The sequence below is a fragment of the Protopterus annectens genome, chromosome 7.part0 (assembly GCF_019279795.1).
Source record: "Protopterus annectens isolate FY-2018-M chromosome 7.part0, PAN1.0, whole genome shotgun sequence".
In the NCBI taxonomy this organism is placed as follows: Eukaryota; Metazoa; Chordata; order Ceratodontiformes; family Protopteridae; genus Protopterus; species Protopterus annectens.
The window spans coordinates 655,359,808-655,375,243 of record NC_056739.1 but is presented as its reverse complement, the minus strand read 5'-3'; the positions used below and the strand labels follow the sequence as shown (position 1 = coordinate 655,375,243).

The window sequence follows — 15,436 nt, the reverse complement described above, 5'->3', positions numbered from 1 at the left end:
TTTCTATTCAAACATAATCACTTAATCCTACTTCTGTTCTGTGAATTGGATCATTATTATAGATATCCTATTTTTACAGACACCTGTGTAACAGACTTTTATAAACCTTTCTGTGTTTAGCTATTCTATTCAAACATCATCACTTAATCCTACTTCTGTTCTGTGAATTGGATCATTATTATAGATATCCTATTTTTCCTTCACATATATTAAACATTCTTTATGATCGTCTTCATTATTAACTGGTAAATTAACCTCTTTCATGTTTCCTTCTCGACCTAAGTTTTTACATTTTTTAAATAAGTTGTACTCTTTTCTTACCTTCTCATAAAGCTTGTGTGATTTTTTTAATAAAACCAGACTGAACTTAATTCTGAAGCACTATCGCAGAGTTTTTTTGCCTGCATGTTATCAATAGTATGCAGTGGCAAAATGCAAGGAGTTCTACTAGCTCTCACACGTTATTAAACAAGGAAAGCTATCTCTGGACATGAGAAATTTAACAGTATTTAGACAAATATTTTTTTTCAGGGCTAATCTTGTATTACAATATTGTGGATAATATAAAACTTTACTACCTCACTGTTAGGAAAGGGATGTGGCAGTGGTTACAGCTATATAAATATTAGACTGCCAAACTTTTACATTTATTTTTCAAGAATATTTTACACAACTAGTTAACAAGCTTAATACCAAACTTCCTATTATCACCTTATGCTTCAAGACCAGGGAGCAGTGATTCTCCTAAAACCTATATTTTGGTTAACAAATGAAGAAAAGACATTGCCTGAAATAATTTTGTCCAACCGTAACTCAATTTCAGTAGACATTAAAATGAGCTTAGTAATTATTCCACGTTTTGAAAAAGGCTGATTAATCACTTTGTTACCACATATAAATTTACTTATTAGATTGCTAATGTCTTAACTACAGCATTGTTATAGCCACTTATTTAATAGCCTGTTGAATTAGGGGTGTATATTAGGCTAGATTTTATTATTATGATCAATATTCTTTCTTTATTTTGACTTTGAAAAGTGTTTGTTTTCTGAAGATGTTAGTATTGTTTCTGCACTTTCTGCTTACCTTTTACAATGGTGCCAAAGCTCTCACTCCTAATGTGTATATGCAAAGCTGATGGCTTATTGCTGCACCTCATATGCACCTGCTTCATTCCCCTTCCACCCCCATCCACTGCAGGAAGTGTTAGCTTTACACTCTATTAATGCTCTGAGAGATTAATGAGCAGCTTTGTGAAGTGAAAAATACAGCGCTCGATTCCTTCCACCTCCATTTACCTGCTGTGTGACCTTCACCAAGTCACTTAAGCAGACAGTGCTCCCAGGGTGCCAATAAAAAGGAACTTTACCTTGCTAACAAATATATAAAATAACTCCCCGTCACTATTCTATCATCATTCCAGCCCCTTAAAGGTAACCAGAATTTACGTACAATTCTTAAGATCATCCCTTATTTTCGCTGTCTCACCCAACATATATACTTTTTCTCATTCGCCTTCTTCTAACAGACGTCTGAACTAAAACCAACTTTGCAATATTTTTGAACATAACAGCACTTTCTAAAAGATAGCTCTCTATGTTTGTCTATTGTTCAGCAAGGAAAACTAAAATAATAATCATCTGCATTCCCGAAAGGCATTCATCTATTACTTCTGCTACAAAAATGTCAAAAATATCCTTATCACTATAATTATTGCTCTGATCCTCTAAAGGAGACATTAAACTAAATGCTGGGCACTGGCAACAGAAGAAAATCAACAACTTTAAAGATCCAATACAAGTTTAGACATAAACAAAGAATTCTTATCCATTAAATATTGGCTGTTTAATAACACTAGGCCACTAATCACAGCATGGCTCCTGGAACACAAACAAAGTATGGTTAATACTGAATTAATGGCTAAAACAGGAAACAATGATATCCTGTTATGTCTGAAAATGCTCATCTGTCTTAGGACAGCACAGCCCAACTCTGCAAAGTGGGGGTGTCTTGATAAGGATTGGTAAAACTGTTAACCTATTCCCTAAACTTATCAGCAAAAGCAGATCCCTCAGAGACAAAAATCCCAAATGGCTATTGATGAAAATTCAGTTTGGAATCCCCACAAAAATACTTGCAGCATCCATATATATTCCCAGTCTAAGCTTTCTATCTACTCTACAAGAAACTTTACAAACTCACAAAAATACCAGAAGCTTGTTTCACTAGATGAAACCAACTTTGACTGAATCAGAAAAAAACAAAATGAAATGCTAAAATGAATAGGTGCTAAATTTAACTTTATACAAGGTATACAAGGTTGTACTAGACCAAAACCCCAATACCTCTATATGTACAATTCTTAGGGTACTACTAACCAACATTCCTGAACACATTCAAACTCTCTCAGTCTTCTCTAACACTCTAAGCCTATCTATTCTGTGTGATATTTGAAATCCTACAACCTCCCCATAGTTTACATCCCAAGGAGAAACGTGAAATAATCTTGCTTGTTTTTACCAGGCTGAGGAATGGTGATTCATCACCGTGACAAAGCTGAAATTCCCTGAGGCTCCAAGAGCAGAATATGTTTTTTCTTACATTTACTTTATTGAATTGCACTTCTTAATGCTTATAGTTGGGCTATACAGCTAATCTACTACATTTTGCACTGTTATAAAGTTTTTTTTTTTACTGTTTCACTGCATTGTTGTACTGTTTTATACTGTTCTAACTGTATTTTCATTGCTAGATAGTGTTCCATTACTGTAATTGCATTCTTATTGAATTACTTAACTGTAAACTGTTTTTTCATACTGAGAGTTGTATTTTCTGTTTGTGAGTGCTCTATCTGTGATTTTCTGTGAATTTTCTGTGAGGTTTCTGTGTTCTAGTCAGGTAGCATAGTCTGGATAGAGGCCTGCTGTTATCCAGGCCTGGTTGTTTTGCTTGTTGTGTTTCCTGTGTTTCTGGTAACCATCTTCTGCTGTTAGTGTCTTGTCTTGTTACTGAGAGTAACAGGATTGCCTGACCTTCTCTAGCATGAGTGATTGGTTGAAAGAGCAGGGCTAGCAGGATTGGGTAGTAATTTAAGCTTCTAGAGTCTTCCATATTTTCTGGTATTTAAACCCTGTGTCTGCAGGGGGCTGTGCTTGTTTTTACCAGGCTGAGGAGTGGTGATTCATCACTGTGACAAAGCAGAAATTCCCCGAGGCTCCAAGAGAAGAATATGTTTCTTCTTACATTTACTTCATTCAATTGCACTTCTTAACGCTTATAGTTGTGCTATACAGTGAATCTGCTACATTTTGTACTGTTATAAAGCTTTTTTTACTGTTTCACTGCATTGTTGTACTGTTTTATGCTGGTTTAACTGTATTTTCATTGCTAGAATTGCAATTGTATTTTCATTGCTAGAACTGTAATTGCATTCTTATTGAATTACTTAACTGTAAACTGTTTTTTTCATACTGAGAGTTGTATTTTCTGTTTGTGAGTGCTTTATCTGTGATTTTCTGTGAGGTTTCTGTATTCTAGTCAGGTAGCATAGTCTGGATAGAGGCCTGCTGTTATCCAGGCCTGGTTGTTTTGCTTGTTGTGTTTCTGGCAGCCATCTTCTGCTATGAGTGTCTTGTCTTCACTGTTAGTGAGAGTAACAGGGTTGCCTGATCTTTTCTAGCATGAGTGATTATTTGAAAGAGCAGGGGCTAGCAGGACTGGGTAGTCATTTCAGCTTCTAGATTCTTCCATCTCTTCTAGTATTTATACCCTCTGTTTGTAGGGTATTGCACTTGTTTGCTCATTGCACACTGCATCTCTTTACTTTTTTCCCTTACCAGGACTCCTGTGTAACTGATGCCCTATATTGCAACTACTGTGATTTATATCCAGCCCTACTCATGCTTATAGGTAATCTATTCTGATATTACCCACTCTACCATCCTTTACATCTCTTCCACAGATCCTGTTAACCATGGAAGGACAATTTCCTGTGGTTTCTCCTTCTAGTCTTGTTGATATGGGCATCCTGAGACAGTGTAGCAACTGCCTCGTGTACACAGACAACCCACTTCTTCTAACACCTAGGAACACAATATGTGAGAGATGCAATTACATTAAGAACCTAGAATAATTGCTGTCTCAATCACAAGCCAGTACATCTGGCACTGAGAAAGTTGTCTGCATAAACACCACAAGCACCACAAGCACCACACCTCTAACACTGTCCACACCTGTACAGTACATTCCTCCATATATGGAGGTTCTCAAAAATAACATACCTAAACAAAAGAGACTTCCAAGGCAAAAGCACACACACACATCACAAACCACTGCACCAAGCACCACACATAGTCCACATGCCTGTGTCGCACAGCCTCTAAGGCCCAGCCACAAACTCAACATACTAGTCATAGGACACTCTAGTGTGAGACATACAGATGTGCCCCTCACCAGGCTAGACAAGGGGAAAATCACGGTAAGTTGCTCATCAGGTGCTAGAATCCGTCATATTACTTATGTACTCAAGTCTCTCAACAACAGGTACTGTTATGACTCTATCATAGTCCATGTTGGTGTGAATGATTTGAGATGTACTTCTCTGGACTATATGAAGAGAGACATGATTGAGCTTGTTGAATATGTGTCCCAGGCAGGTATGTCCCTAGCCTTAAACAGCATCATTCTGTCACCCAGAATGATGCCTCAGTACAAACTGAAAATGATTGACTTTAACGAATGGCTAGGTTTCTGGTGTCATTCCAAGGGGATCCAGTAACTGACAGCCTGGGGGGACATGATTGACAGACCACAATGCTTTGCCAAAGATGGCCTTCACCTGTCTCTCTGGGCTTCAGGTTTATGGGAAAGGCTCTTGCCTCCCCCATAGTGCCTCTTTTAGGCAAACTCATGAGGACAAAATTACCAACGTGAAAAATTCTTCTAAATGAAATTTAAAGGTCATGCCACTTAACACTAGGAGTCTTAACATGAAACTGCACTTATTACAAGTATTCCTTACCCTGGAAGATACTGACATTTGTACAGTCACTGAAACCTCATTCAAAGCTGTGGAGAGCACCCCAGCCTTACCAGGTTACTTGTCCTACCATACTTTCAGAGCCCAAACAGAGGGCTACAAAACCAAAGGAGGTGGAGTTTTAATATTTATCAAAGACATACACACCTCCAGGGTGGTCAAACAGTATGACGCACAGGAGAGACTCCATGTGCAGTTAACTATTGAAAAAACACCTATTCAAATCATAGCTAGTTACAGACCCCCAACCATATCTCAGGAGGCCTACTCCTCCTATCTGCACTTACTTAACTCCAGCAAGATTCAACCGTGTACCCTGATCCTGGGCAACTTTAACTACCCAACCACAGAGTGGAAGACCTATTCTAGATCAAACATGAATGCCCAGAGATTCCTCGACTTTGTCAATGCCAATGTATTGGATCAGCTGGTTGACACCCAGACAAGAGGTGAAAATATCCTGAATCTGGTACTAACCAACATGAGTGGCCACTGTAGCACCCCTACAGTGTCATCCTCCTTGGTAAGATCCAACCATAAAGTGATCACTTTCAAAGTCACCATCTTCCCTGACCCCCCCCCCCCCACCAGGGTCAAACAAAAAAACTTTTCCAAAGCTTACTAAAATAGGTTCATAGGTAAGTACTAAGCTAACTGCCCTTGCAAGCCATTTTAAACCTAGCCAATTATCCCATTATGGGACTGAAACCCTGCACCTTGTGTTTGTAAGGCAAACACCTTAACCATTAGGCCACCCTCCTACCCTATTTCTTTTTTGTATTTTCTTTTTTTTTTTAAAAGGGCCTGTCACACATTCATTTATTGCAATTTTTTAACTAACACCCATGGTAAATAAAAAGGAATTATAAGTAAACATTGGCACATTTTAACCATCCTATGAGCTTCCTAGTTGAAGTTGTTAGCTGTTAATAAGTGTTTCACATTTTGGCCATTAGTTCCATATTATGAGCGGTGGCATTCCTCATTTTAGGTATAGAAGGTTTACAGCTATGCAATACAAACAACTATAAGAAAGTGTAGACATACCCACACACACACACACACACACACACACACACACACACACACACACACACACACACACACACACACACGCACACGCACACACACACCAGCTGTGGATTTTCACCTAGGAATACTATAACCGACTGAAGCACGACCGTCCCTTCTTACATAGGACAGTCCCTATTTTAGAAAATGACAAATGTTCTGATATTTTATGCTGCATAAAACAATCTAAATCACCTTAATGTTATATAAAACTGAAACTCTACAAGTGTAAGCTATTATTTTGGACAAAAATTTTAGTTCAGGTCTTTGCACTGGTTCTCATTGCAGCAAAATCACACATTTCTGTAAAAAAATGCCCAACTTGGGTGTCTGAAAAGGTGGCAAGTGGCAACTCTAAATGAAGCAGCTTTCAACAGCCCCCCCCCCCCCAAAAAAAAAAAAGAGAGAGCAAGTCCTCTCTGGCATTACTGCCATCTTTTTTGGAACCGGAACCCTGCATTACCAGTGTAAAATGTGAAGCGGAATGGATATGAAACGGATTCCTGTTTGTTAGTAACATATCCATCCCATTCACTACCCCCCTCCCTCCCTCCCTCCCTCCAAATTACTACTCATGGGGATCGGGGTATACACAAACAGTGACAAGCAGCTAAAACTAATGTTCACACTGCTGGATGACTAGTCCTCTTCCTGTGTTTCTTGCTTCAAGTTGTGAGATCAGGTATAAACAGCTTCACAGTCACCATCCCTTCAGCTAAATCAAGCACTAATGTCCAAGCCTACACCAAAAAACTATATGATCAACTATATAGCTGCATGGACTCAGCAATACTTGACATGACCAAATCATCTTCATCAAGGAAGAGTAAACCTGTCTGGTGGACAGCAGCAATAAACAGACTCTATAATAAAAGGAAAAAATCGCTGTCCAGAACCAAGAAGGAGCAGGTCCCAAGTTGGAAGCAATTTCTCCTTTGTCTGAACAAGCAAATACGGTCATTGGTGAAATCCTCTAAGGTTAACTTTGAGTCCAAATTGGCCACATCCACTAAAGACAATCACAAGGCCTTCTTCACATACGTCTGCAGTTTCAAAGGTAATTCCCAAATCTGCTCTGAATTGGTGGTCAAGAATACCACATGCATAAACGCCATAGATATAGCCAACCTGCTGGCAGACAAAGTCAGTGAAAACCATATTTGAAAGCACAGAATACACCCTGTAAGATCCAGTCACCTGTTATTAATGATGCTTCTTTTATTAATGATGCTTCTAGTATTTAATTGGTAATGCATTTTAATAGGATGATATGTAATTGATGTTAATTAATGTTTGTATTTAAATTATGCATTTTGTTGTTTAAGTGGTCTGAAGAAGCACTGTGTTTTTGGGTGCAAAAGCGCTTACAATATTAAAGCTTTTGTATTAATTTTATCTTGTGTGCCATGTCTGCCCTGTGTTATCCTTGTACTATTTCAGCTTTTTTGTCCCCACTAATTATGACATTAATAACAAAGTACTAAGCATGCAATCAGTCTTGAGGAACATGGACACCCAGGTTGATAGCAACCTGACTGCTGGCCACCATGTTGCTTCTGTTGTATGAAAGGCTTTCTATATGGCCCACCTCATAAGTAAGGGTATTACATCCAGGAACAAGGAGGTCATAACACCCCTGTACTCCTACCTTATCAGACCCATTATTGAGTACAAAGTCCCCTTTGGCATGTACCTTGCCAAGCACATGCAGCAGTTGTAGAGACCACAGAGGTTCCTGACCAGGAAAATCCAGGGTCTCAAACACCTATCCTATACAGATAGGCTAAAAGCCCTGTCCCTCTACTCAGTCTCATACAGATTGCTCAGATGTGACCTGTGTCTGGCATACAAGGCAGTCTCAGACTCATCCTTGATGGAGTTGTTGCATATCTGTAAGTCAAACTCCACTTGCGTAAGCCACATACAAGGTCTCAAACTGGTGTGTGACATTAATAGAACTTGTTTGCGGGACAGATTTGTGTCCCAACAACTCGCCCATCTGTGGAATAGACTTCCTCTCCATGTCAAGCAGAGTACCTCACTAGCCCTCTTTAAGAGGAACCTGGATGACTGGATGGGAAACAGAAAATATACCCCTGGGATCCCACCTGTGTCCCTGCTGGACAGGGAAAATGGGTGCTGACTTTGTGTGAAGATGGGTGAAATTCTTGGCTAGGCTTAAAAGGGTCTCCTGTCCAATAGCCTAGTATCGTCCTATGAACCTATGAGAAGACACTCTACTTTCTGAACTACATTTAGCTGATTGTCACAACTATTTAATTCTACCAGTCCTTGATCTGCAATAAATAAATTCTACAATGTATTGAATTTAGTGCAAGATAAACTCTTCCCAGTACATACCAGATAAAATGTAAAATAACACCCTTATTATCCTATGACTTAGCTCAATAAATCAAAAAAAAAAAAAAAGACCTCATATGCTGAAGGCTTGGGAAAAAAAAGTCCAAAGAATTGCAAGAATAATTTACAATAAAACCATTCTGAAAAAAATCAATTAAAATATTAAATAAGAACAAATACAATGATTACATAAACATTCCTATACTTAATTCTACAACAGCAAATGTACTGTCAACTCGAGAAACCCTGCTATTGTCACTTTTATCAAGTTTTCCACTCCTATTCCCTGACACTCCATTATATCAGCTGCATTCCTGTCCTCTCTTTTATTTTAAAGTTTTTACAAAAAGAAAATCAAAACACTGATTTGTAAACTGCAAAGTATAATCTAAATGTTCACCTAATTCAACCTCTTATATTAAAAACAGACAAAAAATACTATATAAGCCATTAACACATATCTATAATCTTTCTCTTTCTTAAAAAAAGCTCCCGCAATTATACACCATGCTGTAATCAAAGCACTTTCTGAAACTTATGATCTAAATACTTCTAAGCATTATTGTCTCATTGCTAAAACTGATCCACTGGCAAAACCAGACTTGGAAAAAAATAACTGAGAAACAAACCCTTGAAAACATAAACAAATACAATACTCTCACACAAATGAATAAGGTTTTAGATCTTCAGATAGCCCTATAATTGTCATCTACTATAAAAAATGATGACATATTCTCTAATATTGAAGCACATCTTTTTACAGCTGGCATTTTTGTTGATTTGTAAAGGGTATTTGAAACCACAAATCATGAACTATTGCCCCCCAAAATTACAAAGATGAGACATCTAAACAGAAATCGGTAGCAGGTTTTATGACTATTTTGGTAAACAGAACATTTACAGTCTTATCACAAGGTTGTTGCACTCATAGTCCGACAACATATATAGGTGTTTAACAGGTTTTAACAGTGTTTTGATCACTACTACTTACATTCTGCACTAGGACCTACCCAGTTTAAATTGTTTATTTTTTTTGTACTGATGAACAAGTCAAATTCAAAGTAAATGTTATTGTTGATCAGATGTACCTAGCAGTGCCAGCTGAATGAAATTTCATTTCTTAGTCCCAGGTCAAGACATAACATAACATTTAATTATAGGGACAGCAAGACAGATTCACATATGGTATAATTAGGATACTTGACAACATATAACTTTAACACATATTGAACAATAAGATATTAGACAATATTATACTAGTAGGTATTGCACAGACTAAGCATTCCCATTGTGATTTGCTTAGAATATTATACATCCACGATAGTAGTGTGATAAACTCTGTTCATATTGCACATATATGGAGTGATGGCTCTCCCTGGCTATTGCACCAATAGTAATAGAAGAGATTGGCTAACTGTTCCAGTTATTAAGAAATCACCAAATAGTTACTACAGACAGGATCAATATGCCTCAAGCTGTGGTATACTGTTATCTACTGTCATGCTTAACATTTGGGGTTGAGAGGATGGATTAAGGGGATGGAGAGATGTGGTTAAGGTGTTTGCCTGTTTGCAAGCACAACAAGGGGGGTTTTGAATCTCCAGGGGATAATTGGCTTTAAAAAAAATGGCGCAAGGGCAGTTAGCCTAGTACTAACTTATTATTTATTATTATTATTATTATTTGAGTTCAGCAGCCTTATGGATAGAGAGAAAAAACTTCTGTTCAGTCTAGATGTTCTGCAGTGTAAGCTGCAATATCATCTACTCAAGGAGAGGGAGAAGACCATGCCATGCGCAGGATGGGTGTGGTCATCTATTATCTTCCTAGCTCTTCCCACACACCTAGTCTCATGCAGCTCATCCAAGGATAGGACCGAGGAACCAATGATTTTTTCTGCTGCCTTCACTACCCTCTGGAGAGCCTTGCGGTCAGATGCTTTACAATTTCCATATTATATGATGATGCTATTAGGGAGGATACTCTTGATCTTCCCCCTATAGAAGGCTTTGAGGATGGTCTGTGGCAAGTTTGCCTTCCTCGGTTTCCATAGGAAGTGCAAACATTGTTGTGCCTTCTTCACTGTGTGGTTAATATGAGCCATCTAGAATAAGTCATCAGAGATATGCACCCCCAGAAACTTGGTAATTTTTACTCTTTCCACTGCCAGCCCCTTAATCTCCAGAGGTTGAAGTGCCTCCTGTGTCCTCCTAAAGTCCACTATTAATTCTTTGGTCTTGCTTTTATTTAAAGTCAGATTGTTGCCATCACACCAGCCTATCAGATGCTCCACTTCTTCCCAGTAGGCTGTTTCCTCTCTGTTTCTGACAAGAAGAGTGGTATCATCTGCAAACTTGATGATTTTGTTGGATTCAAGCTTGGCCATGCAGTCATGCATCAGCAAGATGAATTGTAGAGGACTCAAGACGCAGCCATGGGGGAACTGTTTGAACTATTTCCAACACATACCTTTTGGGGTCTGTTTATGAGAAAGTCCAGTATCCAGTTACATAGGGGGTGTTGATGCCCAGCTGGATCAACTTCACTATTAGATACTGTGGGATGACAGTGTTGAAGGCAGAACTAAAATCAATCACCAGCAATCTGACATAGCAATTCTTGTTCTCTAGATGGGACAAGGAGTCATGAAGTGCTATAGCTATAGCATCAGCTGTGCAGCAGTTAGATCTATAAGCAAACTGTAATGTGTCCAATGTTACAGGTAGATCTGAAGACATTTGATTATTGATTAGCTGCTCAAAACACTTCATTACCGTAGATGTAAGAGCAACTGGTCGGTAATCATTTAGACTTATTGGTTGAGATTTCTTGGGTAAGGGGATGATTGTCTTATTTTTGAAGCATTTAGGTAAAATGGCTAGATGCAGGGATATATTGAAAATATCAGTTAGTACAATGACCACCAAGTCACATGTCAAAGTGACCAACCAGTGACTTGAACAAGTCACAAGTCAAGTGGTCACCAAGTGACCACCAAGACAAATATATCTTGACATAATACAAACCGACTGCTTCAAAATGATTTAATATTACTTTGAGGTTGCTATAAAATAACAAAGTCTGATTGATTATGCAAATATCCACCCGAACTCTCTTTAGATCCCCACAAAGATGATCTGATTCCCATCAGATGATCTGATTCCCAGATATTATTCACATGCAACTAACAACGGGCAAAACTGTAATTCAAATTGTAGCTAGCTACAGATCACCCATCATGTCCCAGGACCCCCATTCTGCATTTCTGGAAACATTGGGTAACATAAAGGTCATACCAAACACCCTAATATTGGGTGATTTCAACTACCCAAACATTAACTGAGAGAACTACTCAAGTACTTACTCCCTTGCCCAACATTTCCTAGAATTTATAAACTCAAATGCCCTGGAACAACTGGTCAACACTCCCACCAGAGATGACAACATATTGGACCTGGTCATCACCAACAGTGTTCCACACCAGAGGTCAACCCCTTGCTGGTTAGATCTGATCATAAACAAATCAATTTGGATATCCACATTCTGCCCCCACCCCCTGACAAGGAAAACACCGCGAAAAACTTTTCAAAAGCAAACTTCACGTTACTTAAAATGGAGGTGGAAAGTTTCAAAGCCCCCATGCTAAAGGATAACACTGTCCAAGCTGCAAAATCCTTTACTAATGCATTCTACGGACACCTACAAGAATGCATGGATGATGCAATTCCATGCAAAACCAAGACTCACTCCTCCAAGAAAAGGAAACCAGCCTGGTGGACCCCTGCCATAAACAAGCTATACAATAGAAGGAGGAAACTAGTACAGAAAAGAGTAAAATCCCAAGAAGGGAAGACATCCCAGATCAGTATCAGCAAGAAACTACGATCCCTCATAAAATCGTCCAAGTCGAGCTTTGAAAGAAAACTTGCCAAGGACTCCAAAGATAACCACAAGGCATTCTTTAGCTATGTCAAGAATCTAAGTGGCAATGCTCAGATCTGCTCTGAGTTAGTTCAGAATGGCACAAAATACACTGAACCAACCGATATTGCCAATATCCTGGCAGACAGGTTCAGTGCAAACTTCACCCCCTCTCTCCCCCAAAAGGGCCAATAACCATACCAGAAGAATGTAGAGCCCCTGAAATCACAGACATTAAAGTTAAAATAGCCCTCTCCAAAGCCAAAAACACAGCATCAATGGGACCGGACAGTGTCCCAGGCTGCATCCTACATGAGCTCAAAGATGAACTAACCCCTCACCTAAACACACTTTTCAAACTCAGCCTCTTCACAGACTACGTACCCACAGAGTGGTGCACAGCAACAGTTATTCCACTCCACAAAGGTGGAGCCAAAACAGACCCTGGGAACTATTGCCCTATAAGCCTGACTAGCTTGGTCTGCAAGGCTATGGAGTGCATCATCATGGAACTCATTAACAGAGACATTGGGAACCTCCAAACACTGGACCGTAACCAGTTCTGCTTTGTTAAGGGCAGATCATGCCTCCTAAACCTGATGGACTTCTTTGAAACAGTTACCAAGGCTATAGATGAAGGAAAGGTGGTACACACAGTCAACCTAGACCTCGCAAAGGCCGGCAACACCATTCAACATTCTGGTATTATAGACAAGCTCACCAGCCTAAACGTAAACCCCTATGGTACAAGATGGGTTGCCAATTGGCTCACAGACAGAACCCACATGGTGAGAGTTGCGGGAACTAGGTCTGACTCTAAACCAGTTACAAGTGGCATTCCCCAGGGCTCAGTCCTAGGACCCCTCCTGTTCGGCATATACTTCTCAGAGGTACAAACAAAAACAGGAGGACTATGGCTGACCAAGTTCACAGACGACTGCAAACTTGGGGCTATAATTGACTCACTGGCTGACACAGACATCCTCCAAAAGGGTCTTACTGAGATGGATACCTGGTGTCAAAATCATGGCCAGTAGCTAAATGCCAGAAAGTGCATAGTTATTCCCTTTGGAAATAACAAAGTACCCACAAACTACCACATAGGGGGTAGTCCCCTAAATATGGAAAATGTAATAAGGGATCTGGGGATCCAAGTAGATAGTAATCTCTCCTTTGATAATCACATTGCCAAAGTGGTTATAAAATCCTTCTATGTGGCCCACCTAATCACAAAAGGATTTGCATCCAGATCAAAAGAGGTCATTGTACCCCTCTACTCATCACTCATCAGACCCATCATAGAGTACAATGCCCCATTTGGGATGTACCTTACAAGACACCTGCAACAGCTGGAAAGATCACAGAAGTACCTCACCAAGAGGATCACTGGCCTCAAACAGATGCCCTATGCAGCTCGACTGAAGAAACTCCAGCTGTACTTAGTTGCATACCGCCTACTCAGAGGTGATCTCTGCCTGACATACAAGGCCATGTCCAACCCAGAAGTGATGGACATGCTCCACCTAAAGAAAACCTTATCCCCTCAAGCCACATGCTCTAGGAATCTAAAACTCACCACAACAATAAACAGGACGTGTTGGAGGGACAAATTCCTGTCCCAGAGACTTCCCATGCTTTGAAACATTAGGCAGAGCTCCTTGCTAACACTCTTCAAAAGAAACCTTGACGAGTGGATGGGAAACGGAAAGTTTACCTCGGGGATCACTTCAGTGGCTCTGCTGGACAGAGGCACAGGGAACTAATCTAAGCAGGTGGCGAAAGCTAACACATTCTGGCTAGGCTTATAAATGCCTTCAGGCAGATAGCCTAGTACCTACCTATGAATCTATGAACTTATCAATCTTATATGGAGACCCTGAGGGGCAACATCTACCCACTGTTACCAGTACAGATATCTAGGCTTTACTTTATATCAGACTCGAACATTCTTGCCACATGTTGAAATTCAACCACAGAAAACTTTATCCTAGTTAAAAATACCTTTCAAAATTCCCCATCTTCTCACAAAGGATGTTTGACAGGCTATTAAAGTTAGTGTCTACTGCCAATGCTTAAGTACATTTTCCCAATCACAGCTCAACTGTCATCATAAAAGCATTAAAATCCTAAAAAAAAAGAGAGAGAGAAAGAGCTCAGATTTTTGCAAAAGAACACAACGGTTTAAGTATTAATAACATTAACTGATTATCACTTACAGCCAGAGTTACCATCCTTCTAAATTTTTTAGCTTTTAAACTTATCTGTTACCCACTAAAGAACAAGTTACAAATAAAGAACTGTCCTTATTCCCATAGAAATTCCATTAGCACATCTTTGCTTGGACCCAAATTTTAATAGTCATTTGTACAGAAGTCCTTTACAAAAACAATACATGCTTTCTGGAACAAGCGATAACCATGCTAGATACTTTTAAAAGAAGAGCTTGAAAAGCATCCAGTGATATCAAACAAGTCTGACAATTTATAAACTGTGTTGAAGAATGTATATTGAATACTGAACCTTAGTGCAACTGTTAATGCTGACAAAACTGTTCTTAATATGAACTGAAAGCAGTTAATTGAATTGCATACTGAACTGAAGATTAAAAATGTTTAAATGAATCGTATGTGTCTAAATAGTTGTCCTTCCCTATTCAAAACATAGCCTTCCTTTGTGGTTGCTCTGTGTAGTAAACATCAGATTATAAATACTACAACTTTCTGTTTTTTTCTTTAAGTTCTATTCCCTCTTTCTATTGTTGCCAAATGAACCATGTCATACCTTATTATATTTAGAAGTGGTGGTGATCTAAAACAATTCACTAAGACAAGAGAATTACACTGGATTATAACTATGTAAGCAGATAAACTTCCTGGTTTAAGTAGCAGAGTTTCCATCAAGCCTGTTTTAAAAGCCAGAAGTCTTTTTAAATAAAGGTACTTTTTATTTTATATGCTGTTTTAATTTAATAAATGAATAATTGATTGATTTGAATTATTTTAGAGTATAAAAAGTTTGTCATGTGTTACTAGCACTTTGAGGAAG

General features: G+C 38.9%; 1 long non-coding RNA gene across 1 annotated transcript in view; it reads right to left on the bottom strand.

Moving 5' to 3' along the window:
- LOC122805835 overlaps nucleotides 1–14,511 on the bottom strand; it is a 54,593-nt gene extending 40,082 nt beyond the window's left edge. The window contains exon 1 of the long non-coding RNA XR_006365465.1: nucleotides 14,393–14,511. This is a non-coding gene — a long non-coding RNA (uncharacterized LOC122805835). The remainder of the gene's footprint in view (nucleotides 1–14,392) is intronic.
- Nucleotides 14,512–15,436: the final 925 nt, after the last annotated feature.